The sequence below is a fragment of the Centroberyx gerrardi genome, chromosome 17 (assembly GCF_048128805.1).
Source record: "Centroberyx gerrardi isolate f3 chromosome 17, fCenGer3.hap1.cur.20231027, whole genome shotgun sequence".
Classification (NCBI taxonomy): domain Eukaryota; kingdom Metazoa; phylum Chordata; class Actinopteri; order Beryciformes; family Berycidae; genus Centroberyx; species Centroberyx gerrardi.
Window position 1 is genome coordinate 26,153,077 of NC_136013.1, and position 6,481 is coordinate 26,159,557.

Consider the following 6,481-nt stretch of genomic DNA (forward strand, 5'->3'; position numbering starts at 1 on the left):
TTCAAAGGCAGAAAAAAAATTACTTTATGTGTGATTATTCTAGAGGATAGTTGTCTCAATTAATGGTTCTCTTTTGCAGCCGTTTCAGCAAAAGGTGTCAATAATGGTGACCATGTTTGACAGCTTATCCCATTGTAAATAAAATATTCTTGTGAACAATTGCATCTCACATAGAGAATATACCCTGTGTACAATATATTTGGACCACCTTCCTTAAAATGAGTCGTGAACCCTTTTGCACAAACCATGTTTTACTTGTCTCAAGGCTTAGCAATCTTTTTTTTTAACCTATTTCTTCCGCTTCATCAACTTCTACCTTCTACTGCATTTCTTAGAAATACAAAACGCACATTAACATGCATCCAGCCAAGCAAGCATACACTCAGCCCCACTGACACTTTGCTTAAAATTGGTCATGATGTTTGACAGTCACAGTGCAACAATAACTAGACATTGGTGAGGTTTTTCTTTAACTTAAGCACTAAGATTTACATAACTAAACCCAGAAGAGAGGGTGAAGTTAGTGAGAGAATTTGTGAGAGAATATAATTTGTTACTCATTCTTTTGTTATACTAAGCAAAGAAATACTTAATAAGCTTAGACCAGCAAATATATGCTCTTTAGTATAAACAGCCCTTGTGACCACATAGACCAAATACAATCCTAAGCGTTGCAGGTAGAAGCCAAAATATCTACCAGTCAGACAAAGAAAATACCAATCCTAGACAAGGGAAATTTGTTTTAAGTCAGGGTTGGGGTGAATTTCCAATTCAACCAATTCAAAATTTAATTTAAAAGTAGGCTACCCTTCACTTATGAGTGATACATTTGTTCTCAATATTTTCTTTACACTGTGGGTAGCAGGAACTTTTTGTGGCAAAATATTTTCAAATTTCACATTTTGAAGAATCCCACTGCATTGACTGAACTGAACCCATTCCAGGTTGACATGGTCTGAGGCAGGGCCTTTGCTACACCAGGCACGTGATGTATTTCTCTAACACATCTGAGTACTAGACTCATTTAGTCCTTGGAACAAAAGATGACTTTAGTGCTAAAGTGACTTTGAGAAACAAAACGTGGACATGAATGAGAAGTAATGTGTTCTTTCACTCAAAGTAAAGAGCTTGGATTTTTTGATGCAATCATCTTTTAGGCATGTGACAATACACACTTCAAAGTGTTTTTGACATGTACAGTGCTGCTGAATAAAAGTTTCACGTTGTCGCCCAGTTCACATTGTTTGATGCCCCTTGTAGTGCCGGACCCTTCGGTACCCACACCCACTAACAGAGACTAATGTAATTCTAGATTTCCACCAAGGGATGGTGCTCTGCTTACATAAGGAATGCAATGAAAATTCACTATCTAAGATCATTGCCATTGGTTAATTAATCTTTGTTCTAATGGGTTCGGTCAAATGAAATGCAATAGGACATTAAACAACTTTGAAATAACAAGTTGTTTCTTTTGCTTAGCAAGATAGTTTGTCAGTTTGAAATTATGAAACATAATCATCCACAAGTTGCACGATTCTATCAATAAGAGTCGATGCACAACTCTTTTTCTGTGTGAGAACAATTCAATTAATTTTCCATGGCACAGAATAGAAATGTACTTATTTCCAATGCAAAAACAGCAAATAACACATTAAAAGGAGTTATGTAGCAACCATGACAATGTGACTTTAACAGCAGCAAATGGTTCAAAAATATAATATCAATCAATCAATTAATTTTCCATGGCATGATAAGGGATTGCAACACATAAGCATGACTGCGGCAGGTGCTTGAATGGATCAAATCAGAAGAGGCATCATGTGACAATGGTGGCTCATTCCATGTATTTTTGATGGAAGAAGGTCTTCGCCCTGTGACTGAAGTAACTAGCTGAAAAAGCTTTCATGACCCTCCGATTTGTAACTTGTACTGATGAAATGTTATTTGTATCTTACTGTATATATTGTGCACAGTACTCCTTTGTAGCTCCTGCTGATGTTAGTTTCTTGTAGACCTATTCAGGCTCTCCTTTGGATGTTTGTGCATTTGAAAAAGCAGCTGGTCAGCAGCAGGGCTCCTCTTCAGTGGAGGCATCTGGACGCACAGTCCCTCACATGTGTAGACTATTTTCTCTCCATTACTGTTTAATGTTGCCACTGACATGCTATCACACACCATTCTAATTTTATGTTACGTTTGCTAACTATTTACATTGGGTTCCTGATCAATAATGATCAATTGTATTTGCAGTCGTTCTTGTAACTACATATTGTCCATTGACCTCTTTTCTCTGTCGAGCAGGTTTCAGTGTGTTTTCTTTTTCCAGTGTGGTTTGTATCATTTTTAGCATGACTGTCGCGCTTTGATGAAAGGCAAGAACCAAGAACAATATTTGATCTATTATTGTAATTTGATGAGCATCCCGCATTAGCCTCTTACCTAATAACATCTCCCCAAGGTGTAGTCATATGGATCTTATGCTATTATTTCATTGATAGGAATCTATTTTTGGACATTATTATTTGGTAAACTTTTTATCGTGTTTCATTGCCACCATGGGCTTCCAACGGAAAATGTATCTCAAACACTTTGAAAACCAATGAAAATTACGCAACAATGATTTGATTTGATTAAAAAAAATGTAGGGTTAACTTCTGAGGTGTCACATTTTCCTAGCTGCTGGAATAAAGTCAACTTTTGAACCAACCTCAAACCTCTGGTGATTCCTATGGCTCTGTGTAAACAATTCAATTTCCAAAGCTTTATTAGCATTAAGCATATTAAGCAATATGCATTTCATGGTATTGGGCAAGGAAAGATGGCACTAGTCCAACCATATTGGATTTTCAATTTACTTTTAAATGGAAAGGATTCTAATGTTACTCCCAAAAAATGCACTTAAGATCCATGCTATGAAAAAAAAAAATCCTAGTGTCTTACATTTTGAGTCAGCTTTACAAACTTGGCATCAATTCACAAATATATACACAAATGGCATATCATGACATAGACAACAATCATGCAAAGCAAAATTAATTGAGACATAACTACATGATGAATGAATGTTAATCAATGATAACCAATAAGTGATATTTTTTGGCCTGAGACAATCAAAAATGAAATTCCACTCATCCAATCAGTTTATTTTTCCTCTTGATCTGCCTACAGTGAGCAGAAAAACGTTTCAGAACATTCACAGAAATGAAAGAACAACAAAAACGTGAAAATCGATAAGAACGTCAAAGCGGGGGTATGCTTTGCGGAAAAGAGCAGAAGTTAAACAATGGGTGGATAGAAGAGGAAGAGGAGGCAGGTATGCAGTGAGCAGCTTTCAGTAAAGTTAAATGGAGAGACCTTGGGGAGAAGGAGATTAGGTATCTGTTTGATGTCTTGCCAAGAGCAAACCAAGGGCCAGGGTCTGCACTTACATAAACCACCAGAGGGAGTAGAGGGGATGGTCAGTGAATGGAGGTATTAAGTTTACAGTTTATAAGGGATATACAGTATATGGTGTCTAAGTGAATTTTGTTACTTGCACAATAACTTGTGCGGTGGACTTGCCTGACACTTCACTTTTTTTTTATCGGTGGAGTACGATAGATTTGGGGCAGGGTCATTGCACCCACTTTACTAACACTTCTCCACACTAATAACTTCCCCAAATTACTGTAGCACACAAAAGATCCTTTGAAAGGAGGCATAAAGACTTTGCACAACAATCATTGCTGCAAGATGCAGCCTAGTCACCAGCAAGTCAGGCAATAAGGGTTTTCCATTCTGGAATCTCAGACCAGATCAGAGAACGCTTCAATTATAAAGGGGCTTGGGGTGCAAGGGTGCCAGCCTTGGTGGATTAGTCGGAAGTTGCGCCTGTAATTGGTGATGAAGGGGCTATTTGCTCGCGCAGTGCTCTTTTTGAGGGCTTGCTTGTGCCACATGAACAAGGCTAAAACCTGGCGCTCTTAGCTCAAGCAACTGAGGCACAAAAAAATGTGCAAATGTCCCTTGCAGCACAATCCTAGTGAATCTGGACCTGAGTGTGTGTCTCCTGGAAGCAGACACTTGGGGTCATGGGTGATCCAACCTGTGACCTTAAGGTTACAGGATGGTTTCTCTAAACACTAGACCACCCTGCCGCCCTTTAAGCTTAGGTCAGACTACCAGACTGTTCCAATTCTTCCCAACGAGGGCAGTTCAGACTAAATGATTGGTCTTGAGTAAATGCTTGCAGTCCCATTGGGAGCCGTGCACATTTACACACTTCCCGATTCTGTCATTTGTAAACATTTTCACATTGGTCCAGAACAGTTCACTGTAAATACATTTACAAAATAGGTGTTCTATTGTTTCTTCCTCCATGTTACAGAAGCCACGGTTTACATTTACGTTATTACGTATTTTGAAGTTATTACATATTATACGTATTTTGACATCATTTTAAAGACATTATAACATGGATGAAGAATTTTGTAAGACTTCTGTCACTTAATTTGTAATTGCATACTTATGTGGATTGATCCAGGCATGTTGCCAATTTATACCATTTTATATGAGCTTAATCTCTCCAATTAAAATTGTATAACTACTTGTCAAGAGTGGAGCAAGTGGAGTTGGGAATCTCTAATGATGTAAAATGTCCATGTGAGTGGAATTTAATTTCAGGGCTATTACATTTACTTACATAAATATTAACTTAGTAGCCTAAACCTGAGCAACAACAGTACCAGCCATTAAGGTGAGATTAATAGCCTACAGCTTCAGAGAATGTGATTCAACCTGGACTGACTGACAACTGTATCCAAGATGTTGCAGTCTAAAGCTCTATTTAGATAGGATTAGTTTTAAAGGGGGAGATGGTGTGATGTAATGATTACTGGAGCATGTCGGTAATCTTCATCCCGTCATGTCAGTAATTTTATTTCATTCAGAATTCTGAGAATGAAGTCAGAATTCTGAGTTTCTGAGATTAAAGTCAGAATTCTGAGAATATATTCAGACCTCTGAGATTCTGAGAATAAAGTCAGACATCTGAGTTTAAAGACAGAATTCTGAGAACTCAGTTTTCACATGTGGCCCTAATCCTCTTCCGAAAAAAATTGCATTCACCCCAAACTGAGATCAGACCCAAAGTTTCAACTCTGGTCCAGTTGCAACTTCTTCACCTATTGCAGCCATGTTGTATTGTTATTGTTTGAGCACATCAACGTCAATTGCTGAAGTTACAGATGACGTATTGTACATTTTTGGTACGATAACAGCACGCACATCGAGTAGACACTCCCATCTCTGTAATTTTGGAGACTACACAGATCTCTAATCCTGGTCATTAACATTACAGATATCTTGTGTTAACAAATTAGTCACATTGTCCAAATCCAGGCCAAACAGGCCTTAAGAACAGTAATGTTCTCTTCTCCTTCCTCTTGAATAGGCCTTTTACGGTCAATTAAAACATTTGTGGGAAGTATTAAATGCTATTCTAAACAAATACAGGATAAAATAGGATATGGCAATATAGCATGTATACAAAATAGGATGCACGACTACTCAAATGAACAGCTAATGATTTACCCCAAGAGAGTCTAGTTGCACAAACACATTCCAGCCAGACCAATTCACATTATAATATTATAACATAGTCTGTCTTTGGCTTGTTCAGGCTTGTTCTGTCAAATTCCCAACAATTAGAAAGAGTGGGGGGCGGCTCAGTGACTAGTGCCGTCACAGCATGAAGGACCTGGGTTCGAGTCCTGGTCCATCCTATGTGGAGTTTGCATGTTCTCGTGGGTTGTCTCCGGGTGTTCCGGTTTCCTTCCACAGTCCAAAGACATGCAAGTCAGGATTCAGTGACGGGCATAGCAGGGACGCACACGTGAACACACACACACACACACACACACACACACACACACACACACACACACACACACACGCGCACACACACACACACACACACACACACACACACACACACACAGGTATACACACTTAACTCTTTCCAGATATGGGTCTAGAGGATCTGGAGTGAGAGGTGGGTGGAGGAGGCATGGAGAAGGAATGGAGAGGGGGATGGGGTCAAGGGGTGAAAGAGCTTCCAGATGTCGGGACTGTTTCTTTTTCAAATGAAAGTTCCTCCTCACTTCCTTCTTTACACTGAGAACCTGTGCGTGTGTGTGTGTGTGTGTGTGCGTGTGTGTGTTTCTAAAAAAGTACTAATCTTTACACTGCTTTGGAGGTTCCCTCATTGAGATCAGTTTAAGGATTTGTGACATAAGGTTTGACGCCACACAGAGACACATACACACATTTTCCAGCAACCTTCAAATTCATCCGTGTCTGACAAACACACATACAATCAAACACACACACACACACACACACACACACACACATGCACACACACACACACACACACACACAGATATGCCTGGCAAGAACTGATGCGTCATTTCATCTGCAGTGGGGCCCAGGTTGGATCAGA